The sequence below is a fragment of the Rousettus aegyptiacus genome, unplaced genomic scaffold (assembly GCF_014176215.1).
Source record: "Rousettus aegyptiacus isolate mRouAeg1 unplaced genomic scaffold, mRouAeg1.p scaffold_m13_p_1, whole genome shotgun sequence".
NCBI lineage: Eukaryota > Metazoa > Chordata > Mammalia > Chiroptera > Pteropodidae > Rousettus > Rousettus aegyptiacus.
The window spans coordinates 58,757,983-58,782,350 of NW_023416284.1; the positions used below are offsets into that span (position 1 = coordinate 58,757,983).

General features: G+C 37.6%; 1 protein-coding gene and 1 pseudogene across 3 annotated transcripts in view; one reads left to right on the top strand and one right to left on the bottom strand.

Annotated features, from left to right (window-relative positions):
- Positions 1 to 537, bottom strand: part of LPAR3 (lysophosphatidic acid receptor 3) — a 71,749-nt gene extending 71,212 nt beyond the window's left edge. Inside the window, exon 1 of one of the 3 annotated variants that reach the window (XM_016146059.2) lies at positions 18 to 145. The gene's annotated coding sequence lies outside the window, so the exon portion shown is untranslated. Of the gene's footprint in view, positions 1 to 17; positions 146 to 440 lie in introns of those variants that run through there. The other 2 variants (XM_016146057.2, XM_016146056.2) reach the window with 2 other exon arrangements.
- Positions 538 to 2,092: 1,555 nt separating this feature from the next.
- On the top strand, positions 2,093 to 2,210 carry LOC118606727 (annotated as a pseudogene).
- The last annotated feature ends 22,158 nt before the right edge of the window (positions 2,211 to 24,368 follow it).

A 24,368-nucleotide genomic window follows, 5' to 3' on the forward strand; every position in this document is an offset into this window, starting at 1 on the left:
CCCAGCGTCCCACTCACCACCGCTCACGCTCGCCCGCGCCACCGAGCCCGGGAGCGGGAACCCCTGCGGCTGCCGCATGCCCTCGGGCCGTGCGCGACGGGGCGACCAGGTGCCGGGCTACCGCTGGGCGCGACAAGCAGCAGAGGACACGCAGGCGGCCAGGGTGCGCCTCCTTTCCAGCAGCCGCTGAGACGCGCCCGGAGCCCAAGGAAAGTTTGGCGGAGCGAGGGGTGGCGCCCAGGGGGCGGAGGGGCCGCGTCCCCGCCCAAGGCGTCCGACCGTTCCCACGGGAGAGCGCCCCCCACCGGCGAGGCACGGATCGAGCTCTTCTACAGATGCTCTCGTACCTGGGACTGGTCGCCAGGAGAGTGGCTGGCCCCCAGGAGAAGAGGGAGCCCAATGAGGGACTGCTAGCAACCACAGGCCTTACAGAGCCATACCTTGGAGCTCCGGAGCGCTGTCCCTCTGTCCCTCTCTCCTCATTCAGTGGGGAGAGATTTGCTTGTAGAGACTGCAGGGATGTGCACCCCACACCGGGGCATCCCCAACCGCCGTGGGAAGCAGGCTCACTGTCAGGCCAAAAGTTTGTTTTAAAACTCGAACCCCAAAGCTACCCAAGGGTGCAGGCAGCCCCGAGTCCAAGGATGGTTATGTGATAGGCACGTCTTTATCGAAACAGGAAACAAAATACATTTAAAGTTCTTGTGAGAGGCTTCTTAGGCTCCTGAGGTAAATAGTCCTGGTTACTTTGTTTTTCAAAGCTGATATACAGAGCCTCCACTGACCCACTTTTGGTAAAGAAGAAAAATGCCAAGTAAAACAACGTCATGAAGACTGTTCCCTCTGAACTCTACAAAGAAAAAGGAGGTCGCAGATGTGCTAAAAGTTGAGCCTTCCTGGTGACCTCACTGGAGGGGAATAGTGTAATATGAGGTTCCTACTCATACTTCAAAACCTTGGGAAGTACTGAGAGCATGTGCCCAGGTGACTGCCTATAGCCCTTTGCCAATCATTTGTATCTTCATTCATTCATTCATTCATTCATTCATTGTTCATTCAGTGTCGATATTGGTCCTTTCTGTATGCCAATCAGGAACCATATTCCAGGAAACAACCTGAAAGATAACCTGCCCCCCTACCACCCAAGATCATGTTTTATTCTTTATGCAATAGACCGCGTCCCATAGTCCATGGCATGCCTCAGATCTTCACAGAGATGTGGCTAAATTTTGATCAACAGGTACAAATCATCATTGCTTCACCTGGGTGTTCAGAAAATTACTGTGATGTATTACAGATGAACTGTGTAGAGAGGGCTACAACGTGCAAAGCTAGTGCTAAAGAAAGACCTTGTTTACGGGAACAAGCAAAAACCTTGCAGATGATATATGAGAAGGAGATCAGGGGAGTGAACATGCTCAACCTAAACAGCAGAGCGCCGAAGGGCAATCTGATGAACACAAAAATTCTCAACCACCAGCACTTAGCGAATGCTTGACTCAGCAAATGTATAGTATGTTCAATGAGTAAGTTGTCGTAGGCTGGACTAGTAACTGTAAACACCAGTTACAGCTATCTTTTGCTGGAAAAATTTGTTCCAAGTCCCAAACAACTTATTAGCAAAGAACTTTGGAAACACATTATGTTGTAACTTGGGAACTTCCTGAATTTGAGCATTGCAAAATAGAACAGAAAGTCTGTTAAGCCAGATGTGATTACTTTTAACATACGAATTCTAGAGAAGAGTGAGGAGACAGGTATATGGTGAGCTGTGTTGCAAAAAGAAAAAGACATTCTAGCTAGATGGTTTTTTTCAAAATGTGAATTAGATCTGAGTAGAAGGCAAGCACGTGATCTAGGAAAAAGATGCAGAAGGGAAGGGCAGGGAGAATACCTATCTGTAGACTTACAGGCGGGGACAGGACAAAAAGGACAAGAGGCAAAAAGACAACTACAAATAAAGGTGTGACCCTAAATCTTAATTTTTTAGAAAAAAGTTCCAGAACCTTCTTTAAGTATTTGTAGGGTCTGTGGTGTCTCACTTTTCTACCAGAGTGTTTTTGTTAGTAAAACCAAATTGAAATTAATATCAGTCTATGGCCATGCCACCCTGAATGTGCCGGATCTCATCTGATCTCAGAAACTAAGCGGGATTGGGCCTGGTTAGTACTTGGATGGGAGACTACCTAGGAATACAGATGCTGTAGGCGTAAAAAATAAATTTAAAAAAATTTAAAAATTAAATTAATATAAAAAATGGCAAACACAAAGCCCAAAGGTATACTTTGCCTTAAAGGACACTGACTGGAAAGTCATTTAAAACTTTTTCAACAATCATTTGCAGATCAGCTTCCTGTATACAAAGTGTTGTGTTTTGTATTCCTGGAGACACAAGATTTATAACATTGTTTCTATAAGGAGTGAAAGGGGAAATTCCACAGTGCTTGATGGAAAGGAATTGTGATGGCCTTGGAGAGCCTATGTCAGCCAGCATTTTACTTTGCAGGGAATAAATGCTACAAAATAAACAAATTAGAATTAAGCAGGCCCACCTCCTGGCACAGCAAGAAGCAATGTGGGACTCGGGCAAGATCTCTTTCTTTCTGGTTTTATGGCAAGAGGCCCATGTTCCTCTGTCAGACTTGGCTTGAACCTCTGATCATATGGACAGGAATTCATAGATTTTGTATTCTTAACTTTGGGAAGTGTCTGAACTGAATCTCTGTTACATGTTGTTCACCTGTACTAATTAGCAATGAGGATGCCTCCAGCAGGTGAATAGGGTAAGAAAGTGGAATGGCAGCTATTAAGAAATGTAATGGTATCTGAAATAACAGTTAGCTAGAAGGTGCTGCGAAAAGACTAAGCAAAAGGTTAACTCTATAGAAACCAAAGGAAGAGAGAGTTGGCATGAGCCAGGTGATGGCCCTGCAGAGTGTCTCTCGACTGCATGTAACTTCAAGTGGAAAGCAATAGGCACAGAATTAACAAATAACAACAAAATCAAAATTAACTTAATTTTTTTAATTGAGCAATTAAAGATGTATGTGAATTATTCAAAAATACTACTTAAGATATTCATTTTCTCACTACTTAATTCTGCATATTTTTGTGCTTGAGAAGAATGACCAATTTTGAAAATAAAAGTTATAATGGGACTCTCGTTCTAACGGATATGAAAATTCATTATAAAATTCATTATAGTAACTAGGGTATCCCAGGACCCAGATTTGTGCCTGTCATCCAGGCGTAATTCACTTGCAAAAACATTTTAGTTTGATTGATAAATTATATGGTAAATTTAATTACTAATTAAAATTATATGACACTGGTGCACAACAAGAGAGACAAAATATCAGACCACAACAGATATCCCATATACAAATCATAATAAGTATAAAAATGTCTATATTTTAAGGAATTGGCATCTTAAACCAGTAGGAAAGGGAAGGCTTGATACAATTCATTGACTTTTGGGGAGAAATAAGGTTAGCTACTTACCAAAGTAATTTTCATATGCATTAAAGAGTTAATTTTTTTTTAAAGGAGAAAAAACATAAAACAATTAGAAAAAGTAAAGATTAATATTTATTTAATTTCAAGTCTGGGATGGACGTTTTAAACATGAGAGCAAGGGAAGAAATCACAAAATAATTAACTTGACTGCATGCAAAATAGATACTTCTGCACATAATAAAAAGAATCCTGTAAATTTAAATTAAAAAATCAAACTAAAAACTAGGGGAGAAAACTGCAACATATTATAGATAAAAGAAGAACATCCTTCCTACATCGCTTATTGAGAGGCATGTAGAGAACTCTTAACAGTTAAAAAATCAAAACAGAAAAATAAGTATATGAACAATTGGCAAAAGAAGAAATACAAATGACCAAAAATACATGAAAATAAATTTCAGCTGATCTAATAGTAAAATAAGTATAAATTAAAATGAGATACTACTTGTCACCTATCAAATTGGAAAGTTTTGGATTATAGAAATTCCCCAAATTAACTAAAGTTTAACGGAAATTGGTAACTTCATGTAGTGCTGGTGGGAATACACATTGGTTAAATTTCTCTGGTGGATACTTTGAAATACAGCATATTTCATTCATATTCAGAAATAGCTTTTTTTCACATGTTAATATCTCTAAATTGAGATGTATTTTATAATCACTGTCAGCCAGGCAGCAGCTGTGATTTAGTAGTCATTGCCTGCCCATACGCATCAAATTTAAAAGAACGGATGTCAGCTGTTAGAAGAAAATTCTGAAGCAAGAACTGCACATTTAAAAAAAAAAAAAATGCTGCATTCAAATGCTCCTGGTGGTACTCAGGCCAAGGACCACACTGTCAGAAAGTGACTCCAAAGAATGATGAAGTTTAGGAGCGAATACCTTAGCCAGGGTTTTGCTTCTCCTATGGATACACAAGAATAAAACATAAGCTATTTGTTTGCTTAAAGGGGTCAAGTATGTGGTGACAGAAAGAAATCTAACTATGGGAGGTAAACACAGTGTAAATATATATATATATATATATATATATATATATATATATATGCCTCACTATTAAAGTGTACAGCTGAAACTTATTGGATTTCATCAACCAATGTCACTATAAAAAAATAAAAATAAATTTTTTTCATTAAAAATTAAATTAAATGTTGCATTCAAATGTTCCTGGTACCACTCAGGCCAAGGATCACACAGGCAAAAATGGACTTCAAAGAATGAGGAAGTTTAGGAGCGAATACCTTAGCCAGGGTTTTACTTCTATGGATACACAGAATAAAATACAAGCCGATTATATGCTTAAGTAAATCTAGAAAACTCTTTCCATAATTATGAAATAAAAGGTATACCTGATAATAAAGCATTATGTTTAATTTGCATCATTTTCTTTGTGTTCCATAACAATGGTGCACCTTACAATTCATGAGATCTTGGGTATAATGTTCTATAATAAATATCAAGGACCTTAAAAATGTTCACACCATTTGACTCAGTAAATTCACATCTAGAAAGTTATTCTAAAGATGACATTAGAGGCACATGTAGATTTTAAATACAAATATCGACATTTCAGTATTATTTAAACAACTGAAATGTTAAAAACAATCTATAAGTCTAACCTAAAATTCCAATAGGAAATAGACCAAATGTTATCCTGCAGCCATAGGATTGAATGTTATGCAGCCCTAACAATTGTGTTTTCAAGGGATGTATGATGACATAGAAACATATTCATCATTTTATATTAAATTTTTATAAAAAGTAGAATACGAAATTATATAACTAAACCTATTTCCCTTTTTAAAATATGTTTATGTAATAGAAAAATACCGTAAATACCTCTATATGTTAACTCTAGATTTTTATACACTTTTTCATATTTTTAAAATTTTCTTTAATAAACATGTATAACATTTATAACCCAAATTTTCCAAAAATAATATTCTAAACAGTGAACTATGACTAGTCATGCAGATCACATGACTTTTCAAATGTAAATAATTACAGATAAAGAAAAATATATACAATGAAATTGAGATTTGAGGGTTTAATTTTATGTGGTCCAAGAAACCAGAATCCAGGTGGAGAGGATTAGCTTTTATTATCCTCATTTTCTGCTTGACTCATTTTCACATGAATTCACTTGAATATTGATTTCTCACACCTGTTAGCTGGGTTAGTGAGTTACAACTGGCAAACATTCGTATTTCTCAAAGGAAATGTCCCAAGCAAAAGCTAGGAAGGTAGCGTTGTAAATGATTTATACAAAACCTTTACAAAGAGTCTTGGCGTTCATGGGATGGGAAATGGTGATCTACCACCATCAAGGAAAGCATGATATTCACTTAGGATCTCTCCTCCAAGCAGACACGATTTTAGCAATCATTTCACTTCCTTTACAACTGTGACAAAATTGCATTTGGAGATAATCGAAGTTTTCTTTTACTACCTTTCCTTATTTTGCCCCTCTGACCGCTCATCATTCATTGTTTCTGGGAGCATTTAATAAAGGAAGACACAAAACAATCAACCATTCTTTAAAAGAAAAAAACCAAAAGAATAAAATCAGTTCTCGGCTCCTAGGTTACTGAGATTTTTTTAAACTCATAGCAGAAAAAAAAATTATCTAAACACCAAGATTTGTAATTTCCAAAGATGAGTTCTCTTGAGCTTCAAAAGGCTAAATGCTGAAGGGAGATGGATATAAACTTTATTTCCCCATAAACAAGCAACTAGAAGGAAACAGATGAAGCACTACACCATCCCCCCTGAAGACTTGATAAATTTTCCTGACGAGGAGAATTTGAGCTGAAGAAGAAACAACAATAAATAGCCATGAGCATGAGGCTACTGACCTCTCACCACCCCCCCCCCCAGGCTTAGTTACTACAGAAGCATAGATCTTCCCTTAAACTAGAAAGAAGCCAAGGAATACAGTGGTAGATTACATTATTTAAAAATACAAGCCTCCCTTTCCAGAGAACTACACTTCTCTGCCTAACCATTTGACTTAACTTGGCCAATGAAGTGTGAGCTGTCATAGCCAGCACAAAGTTCACTCTGTTCTCTTTTCCTCTACCCTGATACCAGCAATGTCCCAGATAGAGATAGCTCCATCGGCCTGGACCCAGGAGTGAAGAGAAGCAGTACCGTGGCTGACATGCAAGTGAGAAATAAACCTTTGTCCTTCTAAGTATCTGAGATTTGGGGAGCATTCGTCACCACAAAGCAACCTAGCTTATCTTGACTAACGTGAATAGAGTATGTTGATGTCAGATATATTCAAACCTGTAGAGAATTTTGATGAGTTTATTTGAGCCAAACTGACAACTTATGTCAGTGAGCAAGATCTTAAAAAGCTTTGGAGAAAAACAGTTTAGTAGCTTCTTTTGTGCTTTTGAAATTAAGGAGGGAATGAAAGCAAGATTAGTGGAGGTGGGAGAAAGCAAGGTAGAGATTGGATTATAGTTAACAAAATTATGTGCTCTCATGAGGGTGGTCAGGACTTATTTCAAAGGTGTGTTAACCAAGATGCACAGAAACAATGGATGGGGCTTACTTCAGACAAAGACAAACTTTTACTTAAGAAGTTATATGCCTGGGGCGTGACCACCCATCATGACCTGCCTCTTAGGAATTTGTGATCAGATCACCCTGTAAGGTTACTTTCCATAGAACGCTCTCTTTTTTTTTTTTGTGCACAAGTACTATACCTGGCTGAGCATCTGAGATTTGGATAGAAAACATTCACTCATATGTGTTCACTCACTGTGACATGGGAACAATATCAAAGCAGTGATATGGCATGGAAGAACTGAATCCTGAGTTTTCTGTGGGCCCCAGAGTGATGAGAACAGCCATCAAGTCAGTTCTTCGTGGAAAAGTGCCTAATGGGAAATGTCAGCAGTGGAAGCAGCGGACACAGAGGCCAGTATGATTAAGAGGGAAAGCTGCTTCTCAAAACAGTGTAGTGAACCAGGCGTGAATTACCCACCCACCCCACCCCAACATCTAAACACTACAAAGTCCATTTAGAACTTAGATCTCACAACGGGAGAAAGAATGAGGGACAGAAGCCTAAGTATAAACATCACATGACCAATACTGATGAATTTGCCTGTATTTACCTAGAAAGCAACACAGTTAAATTCTCTGTCAGTTATAGAACTAGGAGGGTCAAGATAGAATTTAGGTACACTCTTAGAAAAATAGTTATATGTTTGCCTGCAAAGTATGGCCTGAGAAATGTGTGCACACCACAAAAAGATATTTTAAGAGAGCCTCACAGAGGTTGCGTGTAGTCAACAATGTGGAGTGCTGAGGATCCACGCAGGCAAAGCTGACCCCATGTGTAGACAATGATAACACCTTATATAAGAGGCTAACTTCTCCCAAATCTGATGCTCCAGCTATGACTAGATATTTGCCTTGCCTGAGGCAGTCACTAAGAACCAGCTACTAGCAACACTTTCAGCTGCACAAATATTTATTCTGGTAAACCTAATAAAGATGAAGGGAATAGTTGTAAATAAATCTTGTTAGGATTTTTCGCATTCTATGCACTAAACTTTTTTTCTCGTTTTGCAAAAGAAAGCTATAATATGACACTAACATTCTCATCTCCAGAATTGACTTTTTCAATGGAAATTGATGGATACTGGCTAGATTAATATTTAATGTTTTCATATTTTGAAAAACAATAAAAACTATCTGAGCTGTTAACCTGTAATCATGTAAAATAGGAGGTTGATTCATTTAAAATGGAAGATCAAGAGCTGAGAAGTTTTTAGTCTTTTTTTAATGTACTAAAGTTTGAAACTAAAAATATAATATAAAATAAAATAAGACTCTATAGTTTTATAAAATAATCATATTATAATAATTACATAATTTTATGCTTGGCTTTGCAAAACTAACAAGTAAAAAATATGTCATGATAAATTATTTTGCTATAATAGAAGATTTTTTAGGAGGCCCAAATCTCAGTTTCCTTTTAATTGTGGGGACAAGGCTTACTGTGTATGTTGTTGTGGTGGGAACAGATATTGTGGAGGCAAATAACAATGGGGGGGGAGTAGTATGACGAGTATAACTAAAAAGAATAATGACCCTTGTGTGTAGAAATAAACACACAAGTAAAAAGTTATAAAAACAAAAAGAATAAAAATAAGACGTGTTATAAAACTATATCATAGATGATTGTATGAATTAAAGTACCTATGACTTCTAAGACTTGCTGTCAAGTTCAAACACTTTAGTATACTCTACTATATTTATTAGTTGTACAACCTTGGCCAGTTTTACTCAGTCTCTACCACTATAAATGAAATAAAGGCACCTACCTCCAAATGCAGCAAAAATTAAAAAGAGATAGTATACTATAGTAATTTTTAAAATGAGTTTATTAAAAAAAAAACTAAGATTATTTTGTAATCAGAAGAGTCAACTCATCAAATAACAGACCTTCAAAATATAAGAAATAAAATTTAACAGACCTAAGGGAGAAATAGACAAATCCTCAGTCATAGTTAGAGATTTTAACATGTTTCTCATAATCTGTAGACTAGGTAGACAAAAAATTAGGTGATTTGAACAATACTATCAGCCAACCAGACTTCATTGGTATTTATGAGCCATTATATCCATCGACAACAAACATGTTTTTAAGTGCATATGTAACAGTCACCAAGATAGACCATATTATAAATCATAAAATGAATTTTAATAAATCTAAGGGAACTGAAATTATTCTCTGGCCAAATGGTAATAACTTAGAAGTCAATAACAAAAAAGTATCTAGATAACCTTCAAATGTTTAGAAATTGAAGAGCACACATAAAAATTAACCTAAGTGTCAAAAAAAAGTCACAAGAATTTAGAAAAATTTTAACTGAATGATAGTGAAAATATAACAAATTTTATAGGCTGCAACCAAAGCAGTACCTAGAGAAATGTTTATAACTTTAAATACTTATGTTAGAAAAAAATTAAGTTTAAAAAGCAATGATCTAAACTTCTACTTTAAAAAACTAGAAAAGGAAAAGCAAAGTAAATTTAAAGTAGGTAGGAAAAGGGAAGAATAATGATAAGAATGAAAAGCAATGACAGAAAACAAACAGAGAAAATCAAGGAAAATAAAAGCTGATCTGTTGAAAAGATTAATGAAACTGATAAGCCCATTGTAGATTGGTCAAGAAAAGAAGAAAAAATCCACACATTGTCAATTTCAAGAACAAAAAAAGGGTCATCACTATGAATCCTGCACACATCAAAAAAGGTAATAAAATAATATTAGAACAACTGCATGCTAATAAATTTGACAACTTACATAAAAAGAACAAATTTGCTGTAAAAAATGACTTAACCAAAACTGATGGAAAAAGCGATACGAAATCTGAATAGTGCTACCTTTATCAAAGAAATTGAATACATAATTTAAAGTATTCTCTCAGGACTCCAGATGAAGTATATCAAATATTTACAGAGAAAATAATATTCATCTTACAGAAGTTTTTTGAGGACCTAGAGGAGAAAGAAAAATTTATTTACATATTTTATGAAGCCCAAATAGCTTTAATAGAAAAACCTGACAAAAAGTTTACAAGAAAAAAATTATAGTCTACTATCATTCATAAACATATAAAAGACATCCTCAAAAAATTAGCAAATCAAATCTAACAACATATTTAAGTAAAACATCACGGCCAACTGCAACGTTGGTTCAACATTTGAAAAATCAATCAAAGTAATTCATTTTAACAAAATAGAAAGGAAATGCACTTTACAAAATTTAACACCCATTTATGATCTAAAAATCTCTTTGCAAGCTAGAAATAAAAAGAAATTTTCTTAATCTATAATGGGCATCTATGAAAAACCTACTGCTAACATTATACTTAGTGGCAAAATATTGAGCAATTTACCCCTGATATCAGGAACAAAGCAAGGATGTTCATTTTCACTTGTATTTGACATTCTACAGGAAATTCTAGCTATGCAAAAAGGTGATTAAACAAAATAAAAAGCCATCTAGACTGGAAAGAAATGGAGAGCTATACAACGTTGATAGATTGTTAAAATTTTAATTCTCCTCAATTCAATCTCTATAATTCATGCTATCTCAAAAAAAAAAAAGTCCTACCAGACTTCTTCTTTTTTTAACAGAAATTGATGAGCTGATTCTAAATTTACATGAGAAAACAAAGGACCTAAAATTGCCAAAATAATTTTTTAAACGATCAAAGTTGGAGGACTTATACTATTTGATTTTAAAACTATAAAATTATGGTAATCAAGATAGTATTATGTTCATACAGGGTTAGATAAGTAGATCAATGGCTCAGAGTCCAGAAATAGGCCTCCACATACATACCCAATTGATTTTCAACAAAGGAGCCAAGGTAATTCAATAGAGAAAGCATAGTCTTTCAACAAATTGTACCAAAACAACTAGATATCTATATGGAAGGGGAAAAAAGGGAATTAGGAAGTACACAATGACAGTTATAAAGTAAGTCATGGGGAGTCCCAGGGAGGTGGCAGAGGCGGTGGCAGCTGTGGAGAGTGCTGACTGTCAGTTGCTTCCCTGGGCTGGGCATCAGCCGCCACCGCAGCAGCAGCACCACCGGATGGTCTTTCTCTACCTTTCCTACAGTGGTTGGCAAGGTAATGTTCCCACCTCGCTCTCCATGTATCATGCCAGTAACATCTTAGCTGCTAGAGTGTGGAGCTGGTCTGTGGGAATCAAGTATTGGTGATGTGACCTGTTCACAAGGGGAAACTTGAACATCCTCAGCAATCTTCACAAAGTCTTCAGGAGTAGATTCCATTTCAAGAAACCACTTATCTTTGCCATCCATAAGAAGCAACTTCTCGTCTGTTAAAGTTTTATCATGAGATTATTCAGGCTCTACTTCCGATGCTAGTTCTTTGTACCACAACTGCAGTTACTTCCTCCCCTGAAGTCTTGAACCCCTCAAAGTCTTTTATGAGAGAGAGAATCAACTTCTTCCAAATTCTTGTTGATTTTGCTATTTTGACCTTTACATGAACCATGAATATTTTTAATAGTATCTAGAAAAATGGATCTTTTTCATAAGGTTTTCAGCTTACTTTGCCCAGATTCACCAGAGGAATCACTACCTATGGCAGATATAGCCTTACAAAATGTATTTCTTAAATAATAAGACTTGAAAGTCAGAATTTTAAAAAAAGTAAGTCATGGGGTCATAATATACAGTACAAGGAATAGAACCAATAATATCATAATAACTATGTACAGTGACAGACAATTACTAGACTTATTGTGGTGATCATTTTGTAAGATATGTAAATATTAAATGGCTATATTGTACACTTAAAACTAATATAATACTGTATATCAATTACAATTAAAAATAAGTTAATAAAAAAGTACTTTCACATCCAAAAGAATGAATCTCCACCTGAGCCTCATGCTAAAAGTCATTGTGAAATGAATCGTAGACCTATGATAAAGCTAAAATTATAAAACTTCTAGAAAAGAAATACAAGAGACCAATTATATAGGCAAAATTTATTACATGGAAACAAAGTACACTAAGAGAAAAAATTTAACAAATTGAAATTCAAAATTATAAACTTATGCTCCTCAAAAGATATATTTTAAAAAAGAAAATGCAATCTATAGAATGGGAAAAAAATATTTGTTCCACATGTATTTGACAAAGAACTTGTATCTGGAATATACAAAGTTCTCCAACGTATAAATAATGATAATAATAACCCTGATTTTAAAATGGGCAAAATACTTGAACAGATATTTTACAAAAGTATATAAAAAATGGCTAATAAGCACATGAAAAAATGATCAGAAGTCTTCGAGGAAATACAAATTAAATCTGCCATTAGATATCACTTCATACACACTATAATGACTAAAATTAAAAAGACTAATAATACCAAATGTTGGAAAAAGTAGACCAACTAGGAGTTGGTTGAAAATAGGAGTAGAAAATAGTACAACGATTTTGAAAACCTATTTGGCTCTTTCTTACATTTAAGCATATGCTTGCCCTATGACTTAGCAATTCCACTGTAGTTATCTACTCAAGAGAAATGAGAACATATGTCCATAAAAAAAGACTTGTATAGCAGTAGCCAGAGCAGTTTTATTTGTAATAGCTAAAAACTGGAAATAACACAAATGTCTATCAACAGATGAATGGATACATTTTTGTATATCTATACAGTGGAATAATTTTCAGCAATAAAAAAGTAAAGAACTACCAATACAGCAACAACTGAGATGACTAGCAAAAGCATTAAGTCGAATGAAAAAAGCCAGTCATAGTACATGCTCCTATTCATATGAAGTTCTAAAACAAACAAAACCAAGATAAGGTGATAGAAATCAGAGTATAAGAGATTTACTGGAAAGGTGTCCAAGAGAACTTCTGGGGGTGATAAAAACAAATCCTGATTTTTCAAATATCATTGATCTTTATACTAAAATTCTGTATTAATTATGATTATCTCTACTTTGGGTATTTTTTTTTAATTTCTATAGTAAAATATTTAATAAAAAAATAATGCTTTGAATAACTTATTTGAATGGTTTTCTCTCCTTTTCAGATTTAACTGAAGCCCCAAAAGCCTGGAATAAAATGGGTACCAGGTTCTAAGATAACCTGCTAGACCTCACTTGTACAAGATATGATAAGTAATGATGAAACTGTTTCTTCTAGCACTGACAATCTATGCCCTCCAGCCTACAAAAAGAATGAGAATGGTTGAGGTCGAACAGGATTCTTTTGGAAAATTTTACTGAAATACTGAGATTTTTATCTGCCCTTGCCCCGGGTAAATATGAAAGATGCTTTCCCATCATCTCAAGCAAATAAGAATACAATTCAATGAACCTGACAAACATGCTCTAGAACCTCCCTGGACCAGCAGCATGGACACCATCCAGGCATTTGTTAAAAATTCAGAATCTTAGTCCCCAACCCAGACTCACTGAACTAGGATCTGCATTTTAACAATATTCCCAAGGTGACAGGGATGTACATTAAAGTTTGAGAGGCACTGTGCTAAAGCTGGGTGGGCATAAAGACTAGAATGAGGAGCTATGCTAAAGTCACCCTGAGATGGCGGAGGGGAGAAGGGTCACACTGGGAACACTCATGACAGCACAGAATTTTCTAGTGTTTTCATGAATCAAACAAGATCTACATAATGTGCCATCGGGCTAAGGCTGGTTTGAAGGGGACCTTTGCAGCAGAGGTGTCTTCGAGAGCAAAATAATCTATTGTGGTTGTGAGGAGGAGCACTCCGAGGGCCCCCAGGCCAAGAATGGAGAGAAAAGAGCTGGTGCAAGTGAGGATTTGCCCACTTATGGTAGCTGCACCTATAATTTCCTAGAGGTGTTTGGGGGGTAAGGAGTGAGATGGTAATCTCTGAGAAACCCAGAAAAGTGTTCCATGAGACAAGGAGACTGCTATTGAATATTTGCTAGTCAGACAGTTCCAAAGTCAAGTCAGGATGGTACCAGCCATATAAGAGTGTGCTCTTTCTTCTATTCCCTTAACCTCTTGGGCTAGATCCTGTGAAGTTAGAAACTAAGACAGCTGAGCAGAGTGGTGCAAAAAGGAAAAGGAAAACCAACAACCTGACTCCCCTTTCCCAGTTCGGGTTTCCCAGACAGAAAAACTCAAGTCTTGGAAAGAGAGAAATTTTAACTTTAAATGAAATTCAGAAATTTAATTATTATACCAGGTAGGACATGACACTGACTGAAACAAAACTGTGCCTGTGTCTAAAAGTAATTATAAGATGCCTAATTATTTAATAATAACTAGAATGTTTATAGGACTTGGCTAAGATTTCACCTAAAGGGAAGGATAAAGGCTGGATCATATATTGGGTTTAAACAGGCAGGGGAAGATTAAATATAGATTCTGTTCTCATCTCAATGAGTTCAGCTCTTGCAAGAAATTGAAAATATAAGACACTTTAAAAGGGAAAGAGATCAGTATAAAAAGAACTAAAAGGAAATTCTAGTGAATAAATAAATAAATCAATCAGAACTTTTAGAAAGAAAATATTGTCATTGAAATGAAAAAAAAAAAACTTAATGAATCTCTTAGACAAAAATTTCAAAATAGCTGAAGAGAGAATTAATAAACTGAAAGATGTATCTAAAGAAATTCATAGACTATAGCAGATAGAAAAAAGAGGATTGAAAATATGAGAGATTAAAAGATATGGAAAAGAGAATGAGATGGTTCAATATGTTTCTAATCAGAGTTTCAGAAAGCAAGACAAGAGAATGGGCAGAAGGAAATAATATTATTTTAAAAAACAAATGACAGTTTTTCAGAATTGAAGAAAGACATGAATATTTTGACTTGAGAACCACAATGGCCTCAAACAATTAAAATTTTAAAACACACACACATTACACAATAAAGCATTAAAGATGAATAAATCTTAAAGGCAACCAGTGAGAATAGACAGATCACTTAGACTGATAACACTTCACAACAATGATAGAGACCAGTAGAGAATGGAATACTATTACCAAACTGTTAAGGGAAAATAGTGGGCAACCTAGGATTTCGTTTCCTGCTAAAGAATTATGGAAAACTGAGTGTGAACTAAAGATGTTTTTCAGATGAAGACTGAGAGCCACTAAAGAAAGAAAGAAATTGAACCCAGAAAGAAGTGGTTTGCAAAGAGCATTTTTAACCAAGGTAAGTGGTAAAAACATGAGTAAATCTGAATAAACATTACCTGTACCAGACAATAGTAGAAATAACAATTAATGAGGAAAGGGGTTTGGAAAAAGGAACTAAAATACTAGACAAGAAAAACATGTAAGACAGAGAGTAAATGAAGAATGAGGGTGACCTGAGGCAAGAGTTATAAAGGTAAGAGTATAAACTAAAAGAAAAGAAATAGAAGGAAATAATAATAAAAAAAAATACTCCATTAATCCAACAGAAGAAAGGGAAAGGAAAAAAAAAACACAAGGAAAAAAGAGCATGATATAGGGAAGACACAAATTAGGATTGTAGCAGTAAGTCCAAATATATGTTATTGTAACAATATAAACAAAACAAATGATTTAATTCAAATACAGGTACTGTACTGTTATTAAACCAACTCCAGCTACATGCTATATGAATGAGATATATTTAAGTTATAAAGATAAGAAATACAGACTAAGCAAATACTAACCAAAAGAAAGCTTGTGTAAATCCTATTAATACCAAACAAAAGAGGCCTTAAGGCAAAAAGTGTTATTTGGGATAAAGAGAACCACCACATATATGAAAGAAATAACTCTCTACGAAGTTACTTTGCTAAAAAGCAGTTTTGTCTATAAAACTGTTTTCTCACAACTTAGATTGCAACCTCTACTGGAAAATAGTAGCACCTTTCTATCCCACTTCCCAAATAGATCAGATTTAGAATTATAAAATTTGGTTCTTTTCTCTCCCCTTTTTAATTAATCTCATGGCAATCTAAAAGGTTCAAAGCCACTTAAAATTTTTAGCAATGTCAAAGGAAAAGGATTCATGTTGAGTGCTGTGTTATTTTATTTATGAAATCCTGACTGCAAAATGCAGCAAAAAGAAATTATAGATTTAAGTGAGTGTTCTTTGCAAGTTGGGGCACCGACTCCAGTATATTACTAATTATATTAAATATTTAATATTATAAAATAAATGAAAGTTTCCTGGTAGAACAGTAGGTAGTTTCAGAAATTGAATTCCTCTTATGCCAGGTTTCTGATATGTCTCTTATAATGCATGGACATTTCCATTAACTTACTTTATTTAGCTTTTTTTTTGCTTACGAAAGAATATAATTTTACTATATGTAAAATAGGGATTATGAAACTTGCATTACCTAATGCAGGGTTATTGTGAGAACAAAACTAAATAACACACATGAAAGCCCTTTGCAAATCTTTTAGTACTATGTAAATGTAAGCTATTATTATGCATCCATGGTCCTATAAAGGATTGTTAGTATTGAAAAGTTTTCCCCACCATTTCTTGAACAGGCCTGTAATAAAATCTCAATGATCCGTTATTGTGCTTTATCTAAACTATTCACATCTTTATATTTATACAAATATAAGCAAATCATGGCCCAGTAAAACAGTTCTCGCCATTCCCCTTTCTCTTACTGGACACACACAACTAGAGCTATGTGTATGCCCAAAGAGAAGGAAAACACATTTTAGTGTCTAGCTTAAAGAAATGTGTTTTCTTAGTAATGGGTTTTGTTGCTTGGGAAAGCGTGACTAGAGTGTCTTGCCATGCCTCGCTACATATGGTTTGATCCATTACCCTGATTCAGATAACCTTGAGTTCTCGAGGTGGAGAACATGAATCTAGAAAAAAAATTAGTCAAAATTATAGTGAAATGGGGATGAGATGAAATATGCAGTGGATATGATATGATATAGCAGTGGTCCCTCCCCAAAACATGGCCTTCTTCTGTAGAATCCATGGACCCAGACAAATGTCACTACAGGAAGAGTGAAGGCTCTGAAGGTAAGCAGACCTGTCAAAAAGCTGAGTGAATAAAGGCAAGTTACTTAATCTTTCTGAGCCTCCATCTTCTCATCTATAAAAAAAGTAACAAAGTCTACTAACCAGGGTCTCCGGTCTACAGCTCAGTCTGTCCTCTCTTGCACTGCAGATCAAGACCTCCTTGTCAGCTAGACAGAGACCTCTGTTTCTCACCCTTCACCTGTAACTACCTATTCTCAGCCCTCAGTTTCTTGTACCTCTGCAGTGTCAATCAACTTATAAGTAATGAGCCAACTGCACTTTCTTTGTAAGCATCCTTTTCCCCATATCTTCTAAACGCCTGAATCATCCTGAAACACTGCAACTGCAATGACATTCTCTACCACCAGGACACTTTCCCAGGTCACCACCAGTGGAATCTTCAGTAACTGGGTCACCACCTTGTATTGTGTACTATCTGTGTCCCACATATCACTCAAGACAGTGTCCTCTTTACCCACCAGCAATGGATAAACCAGTCCCAACTCTCCATCTTACCACTTGTTTTCTCTTACCTCTTTTAGTATCACTTTGTGTTCGTTCAAACCTTCCAAAAGGCAGATGCCAAGACAGAATTGGAAATGCAACAGAATTTTTGGAGGTGGGGAGCTCCAGTAAGGGAAAAGGGGAGTGAGCCAGAGGAGGCAAGGGGGGCTGTCAGACTGCAAAGCAGGTCTGACACCGTGAAGGAGAGAGAGAGGAAAAGATGGAACGTTGGGTATGAGAGTCTTAGATGCAGCACAGTTCTAAGAGGGATTCAGCCAGGCTGATGGGGATTCCATCAGAGGGGTCCCCTGTCTGGCAGGAACGGGGGTGTGCCTTAGGATTGCTGTTGCATTCACTCGTTGGCTGGGAGCAGCCAGCGTGATGTGTGGTCTCCACACAGAAGGATTTGAAGCCCAGCACTGAGGGCAGCCATCAGTTGTGCTCCCTGCAGTAGGAGATATGAACTGTGCATTTTTGCAGCCACCACAATGATGGAGAAATGAGACATCTTGACTGGATGATCAAAATAAATATCACCCATGAGGGGCAGACCAATATCATGTGCCTCTGGACATAATACCCTGCGGGGGGCACCACAACATTTATGTGATATTCTGGCCAAAAATAAATTCCCTGAGTCTAATCACTACAAAAGATCAACAAATTCAAATTAAGGGGCTTTTTGTAAGATAACAATCAGTATTTTCCAAAAATTTCAGTGTCATAAAAACAAAAAAAAAAGGCTGAAGAAGTGTTCCAGGTGGAAGGAAAGTAGAGGGGGTGTGACGACGAAATTCAGCAGTGACCCTGGCTTGGATCCTGGACCAGAGGGAAAGAATGCTAAAAAGAGAATTACTGAGGCAATTGATGAAATTGGAGTTTGGACTGCAGATTTGATAAAACCATTGTGTCAATGTTAACTTTCCTGATTTTATAAGAGATTATTCTTAATCTTAGGAAATACAAACTGAAGTATTAAGGCATAAGTATATTTTACCTTCTGTCAAATGACTCAGAAAAATAAATTATATAAATTAGACAGAGAATATGAAGGGCATTTTCAGAAAGGTACATAAACTGAGATGCACATACAATTGCTGACTTTGTCAATGATCAAATACTGCACTGAGGCATGAAAAGTACATGAGTGATATTAAAACACATTATTAACACCCACTCTCCTGGCTTCTGGCCAGTGAGATGAAAGAGGTGTTGGGTAGAGGTTTAATGGGGGTAGCTATCTTTTTTCAGTCACAACTGTTTGGTGATTCATTATTGAACATGCCAGAAACTCCATCCCGGTAGACGCAATTATGTGTTTTAGTTTCATTTTCTTTCTTTCTTTCTTTCCTTCCTTCCTTCCTTCCTGGAAGGAAGGAAGGAAGGAAGGAAGGAAGGAAGGAAGGAAGGAAGGAGGAGGGAGGGAGGGAGGGAGGGGGAGGAGGGAGGGAGGGGGGGGGAGAGGGAGGAAGGAGGAAGGACGAAGGAAGGAAGGAAGGAAGGCAGGAAGGAGGAAGGACGTCCGGAATGAGGTCATGCCGGGCGTAGTTGTGATGGAGGGTGGTGATGAGCGGCAGGGGTGAGTTGTTGGCGGGCGTGTAGGGCGTGTCTATTCGTTCGGAGTGTCTGTCTTTCGTTATTTTTCTTTCTGCTTCTATGTCTTTCATTGCTTTTTCATTCCTAATCATTCATGCTATCCTTCCTTCCTTCCTTCCTTCCTTCCTTCCTTCCTTCCTTCCTTCTTTCTTTCCTTTCATTCTTTCAGGAGATAGTTGGATAGATTCTAATTTAGGATTGCTGACTTTGATCAATTTAATCACTACTACCATACTAGTTTACATAAAAGGGATAGAAAAGGGGGAACAATCAGTCTACCAGCATACATTTTAAGCTACAGAAATTAAAAGCAGATACTAGGGCAAGACAGACATCTCAATTGTTCCTCTCAAGTTCTGATTTTCACTATTTTCCCACACATACACCCACCACACACACATACATACACAGGCTTATAACATGAAGTTTTCTCTCTATTCACCAATAGGTCCATTTTATCCTTTCAAAGCTTGCTTACATCCATTATCTCCTAGACATTGCATCAGCCTTGTGAACTATCTAGCTGTAAAGATGGGCTGTCGGAGTCTGAGTCCCAGCTCCGGTGGTCACTATTGTGTGACAGTGTGCAAATTACTTAACCTTTCTGTCCTCTCGATTTTATTATCCCTGTATTACTGATAAGGATTCTGAGGTTTGGAGCAGCTTAACAACTTGTCTAAAACACTCGGCAGTTTAGTGTTGGAGCTGGGAACTTCTCTGGAGCTTTCAGCTCCCCCACTAAGATAGGATTCTCTTCCATTAGAGCCAACATTGTGTGAGTTCAAGGAACATTGCTTTACTAGGTGTTGTTTGAAAATAGAAGTCACATTTCTCATTAAGTAGGTTAAACATTTTTTTTTTTTCCTGCCACTCGATTCTATTCAGTAAGCATTATTTAGAAGGCGGGCAGCAGGAAGGGAAGATGGAAGAGGGCTTTAGGTCACGAGTTTTGTTTTTAAAGCCAGGCTCTGCCGCCTACACTGTGCTCAGTTTCCTCTTTGGTAAAATGGAAATCGTGATACATAAGCTATAAGTTTGTGGGGATGAGTAGCAATAATACATGTATATAGTAGGCACTCAACCAAATGTGGCCTTTAACATCTACACTATTTTTTGAGTGCTTGCTAGTTGCCGGAAACCTTGCTATATACACAAAATACAGAGACACAGAAAATTAAGCCTTGCCATTGGGGGTGTATCCTCCAAGAACTTGTAGTAGTTTTTTATATAGTAAGGGCACTAAGGCAGTCATATGTGCTGCAATTATTTTTTCCCAATGCACATTTAAAATTTTGTTTACATTCTTAATTCTCTGAAATTTTTCATTTTTATTTTCATGTAGTAAATTTGACTTTTTCTTTTATGGTTTATTTGTACCTTTTAACTCAGAAAGCCCTTCTACTTCTTGGGGCAGATCGATACTCACCTATATGTTTTTCTAGTTCTTTCACAGATTTCATTTCCCACATTAAAAATTTTAATCTACCTGGAATTTATTTGGCTACATTGTTATAAGGTGCCAAATAGTTATCTTGTTAAGACATACTTCTGATCATAATAGTGTGCTGGCTGGAAAATTACTGCTTGGCTATCACCCTTAGGAACATAACATTCTAACAATAAGCTTTCTGCTTGCACAACCGACCTGTGGGTTGACAGGAAATAGAAGAAAAATAGACTTTTGTGTTCAGACAGAATGAAGAATGGGGTTTAGGGCTTAAAAACCCTGTACCTCTACATTTTGGGGTTGCTTAATTTGGTGTCTGTGTACCCCTGGCAGATCCAGCTGGCTGAATAAAGAGTACGTTTCCTATAACTCACTGATTTCTGGTGGTTCGTGTGTCTTCGGGGGCTGGTGGCTACAGCACTGGCTCATTTGGCTTGTATCTGCCCATTTCCATCTCAGTAACTTGCTGTCCAAGCTGCCTGCTGAACACGAACTGCCATTCTTTAAAAAGACCAATGGGAAAGGGCTATGTATCTATGAGTTTTATCCTAGTTGCTTTATTTTTAATGCAGAGCAATAATGTCAATTCTTTTGTTGCAAACATATAAATGTGGAAATTTTGACACAATGTTTTGTATAAGAATTAAAGTTCAGGGCTTCCCTTAGCCCAGAGAAGAATATGAGAGAAGTGAAGTCATATCCTCACTCTATTAGCCAAAGCCATGCCCGCACCTAAACCTCCTCTATCTGCCTTATGCTTACCTTTTCCAGATGGACTATGGAAACATTTATACAAGGAAGATAAAAATCTAGTAAGAGGATAATCACTGATCTCCACCCTCTTTCCTCAATCTATTTCTGCAATTCCTTAAAAGTGATTCCAGGAGCTTGACCTTCTCCAGAAAATGTACGGGAAGCAGTCTCCATGTTAGTCTGGCTGGAAGCTCATCTGTATTTTCCCCAGAGATAGGATTCTGGGAGATAGAAGATAAGAGCTAAGGCTGGGCAGCCTCACTATACAGTAATGACTGTGGGCATGATGATTTTCCCACATAGTGCCTTACTGATCGTTCAGGGTCACAGTGTTGGTGTGGGTCGCCCTAAGGCAGGGGTCCCCAACCCCTGGGCCACAGACTGGTATTGGGGCATGGCCTGCTAGGAAGCAGGCTGCACAGCAGGAGGTGAGTGGCAGGTGAACAAGGGAAGCTTCATCTGTATTTGCGGCCGCTCCCCCATGCTAGCATCACCACCTCAGCTCCGCCTCAGATCATCGGGCATTAGATTCTCATAGAAGCACCAGTCCCTGGGGCCAAAAAGGTTGGGGACAGCTGCCTTAAGGCCATGGCTTGACCCTCCAAGTGAGCTGAGAGGGTGAACCTCCAGTGACCTGTGCCAGGTTGCCCACAGCCTGCAGACCTTCGAGAGTTCTGTCTCCCCACTGATGCCCAGCCTGGCGCTCCTGACTTGCTCTGAGAAGTGAGGAAACCCTAATCAGACTTTCCACATTCCTGCCCCCTCACATGTTCCACACATTAAGGAAGCCTTTAGAGTTTGCCACTTCTAATCATAACAGATGTGTTCCCTGGCAGCAGGTAGAGCTTGAAAGGAGGCTTGGTCTCTGGGGTTGGTCTCTAACACAAGCTGCTGACTATCTCTGCAAGAAGGAAATAGGCAGATCAGCTCCTGTGCATTCAGGTACTTGTACAACTTCATGTTTTCTTCATTTGTGGGCCAGGGGCCATGCCACCCTCTCCGCCCTATCCCCCCACCTCAGTCTACCTTGACCCAGGAATGTTTTTCTAATATGACCATATTCACTACCATTCTCCATATCAAGGCCATTGGGGGGCAGAGTCCCTCAATCAGTTTACCTCCCTGCCTCCTAATCCCTAACCGCCCCACACGCCCCCACACACTGCCCCAGTGTTAGGGAGACATTAAGACACAGCACCTCCATGCACTTATTTGCAACACCCAGCTTTCCCAGGCGGCCACATCCAGTTCTGAACCTTTGTAATCCCACATCCAAATCTTGATGGTGGTCATGGGTAGGGCACAGGGAGGATGAAATCTGTATGAAGTCTCTTTGCGATCTGTAAGCTTCAGATGACAGATGTCAGGCTGGCTTTTTTAGCGGTTACACTCATGAGTCTTTCCACCATTATAGACATAAATTGTGGCCAGCCAAGGTCGGGGTACTTCAGAATGTGTGTCTGTGGAGGGTAGGTGAGGAGGGATAATACAGAAGCAGAAAGTCTTGGATAAACTTCTTTTAAATATGTGGGAAGAAGAAACACTCATGTGATAAAAAATACACATTCGACCTATTCATCCTAATAAATATATTTCCCAATAACAAAATTTCGTAAAAGAGACCCTCTCCTCTAAGTGCATAGTCCAAAAGCATTAACTTCCAAGAAAATGACAAGGTGTTTAGCAGAAAAGTCTTTTGAGAAAGAAAAATTATATGTACAGACAGATAAAACATATATAAGAGCTGCTATCTTCTCAGAGATAGTTTTCAGGTAAATTTCTCATTGTGCTTGTTATTATGTTTAATTACAGGGTTATAGCATCATTTTTTTTTTTTTTTTCTGAATGATTGCAGCAGCTTTGTAACTGATTTCTTGGTTTATCTCACTCCACTCCAATCCATTCTTCACAGTTCTGCCTTTTCTGGTCATGTAGCTCCCAAGTCTAAAGTCCTCCCACAGTATTCACAGGCCTTGCGGTCTTCTCTTGTCACTTCTCTAGCCTTCTATCATTTCCCCAAACATATTACCTATGTTCTGACCATCCCAAAACATGGGTTTTCTCTTAGATGTCCAAGACTTTGCCATACCATTCCCTTTTACCCAGAAAGCCCTACACACATCCCGCACCTTGGCCATCTGGTCAAATACAATGTATTATTCAAGCCTCACTTCCAACACTCCTCAAGAGGCCTTAATATATATTTCCGGCAGGCAGGAACACCCTACTTTTTCCCCAAAAGCAACCAAGAGCCAAGACCCAATTCACTGTCATAGATAACGCATGCCGTATGGCATGAATGCATGGCGCGAGATCTGAGAGTCATTATTAATTCTCTTGCCTTCTGTAGACCTAGCGTGGCAGGCTCACAAGTGAGGGTGTAAATTCACTTTGTCAGAGCAAACATTCCTCTTGGGGGACATCTGCTCAACCTCAAGGAGAGAATAAATGACCACAGCCCACAGGCAGCGGGGGATGAGTAATTTACTGCTGCTAGGCAATTAGTGTTGCAGAAAAAAAAAAAAATTGCTTTCGTTTAAAATTCTCTTTAAACCATATGCATCATGGCTTATGGGATAATTTATGTATCATTAGAAACTAAGAAACATACATCAGACTAATAAATTGTCTCTCCCATTCACCACAACCAACAGCTCCCAAAGGTCTTTAAGAAGTCAGAGTTTTGCTGTCCTTGTTATACGAGGCAGTGAGCAAATGTTCGTATGTAACTCACTTAGCTTCTCATTTGCTCCTTGGTTCTTGGGTAAAGACAGATGGCAACAGAAACATTTGCTATTATTTTTACCCACTGATTTGCAGCAGCATTTGCTACAAATGAACCCGTGGCAGAACAGCCATGGATTGTGTTGTTTTCCCCAGCAACTTGAGTGGTCTACTTTGAGATTTGGTTTATCTTAAAGTCTTCCCAGTATTATGTTATGTTCTCCAACACGCAGCATGTTTAATGTTTCTACAGGTCCCCATTCAAACATACGCCCTACATG